Genomic DNA, 766 nt, shown 5'->3' with positions numbered 1-766 from the left:
AAACAAAGTCAACAAGTCAAACTTATGTAAATGAATGATTTTTTTTGAACTGGTGGCCATACATGACCAGGTGAAGTAGTTATGCTAATGCAAATGGAAATAAACTAAAAAAGGAACAGTACGATGCAAAATAGGTACGACGATATTGGGGTATGACACCTCCTTTTCCATAAATTGAAATGGAATGTTTTATTAAACCGAGTCACTTATAATTTCCCACCTCCATGATTAACCTTCATCTTATACCAATTTCTGGAATAGTTACACAAATACAGATCAGAGTTGAGAGAAACACACAAAAGCTTTGTTCACGCAATTCGATCGACTTGCTTACATGTGTGACTATAGAGCAGCTAGAATTCCATCTTAATGATCCTTATGAAGTACACTCATTAGGATTTTAGTGTTACAAGTATACCTATGGATACTAATTATTCAAATTACAATAATATTCCAGCCTCTTTCCCATTTGACAATACCTATGAGTCAAACTTACCAATATTCCCATGAAAAAGTTCTATAGGAGTTTTTTTTAATGTTTCTAATATACAATGAGTTCGATATTAGACTGAGTTAGCGTTAGGATTGGATAGTGAATTTAAATGATATAAATAAAAAATCATCTTTCTTATTTGATCTTCTTTTTCATTCAACCACAACCATAGAATGCTTAGTTCTAATACAACTTCTACATCTTTTATTATTTTTTCTAATTTCAATGATACAATAGCTTTATGACTTTATGCAACAACACATATCTAGTCCA

The sequence above is a fragment of the Lathyrus oleraceus genome, chromosome 5, assembly GCF_024323335.1.
Source record: "Lathyrus oleraceus cultivar Zhongwan6 chromosome 5, CAAS_Psat_ZW6_1.0, whole genome shotgun sequence".
NCBI classification, from domain to species: domain Eukaryota; kingdom Viridiplantae; phylum Streptophyta; class Magnoliopsida; order Fabales; family Fabaceae; genus Lathyrus; species Lathyrus oleraceus.
The sequence above is the reverse complement of the archived record's forward strand: the minus strand, read 5'-3'. Positions refer to the sequence as shown.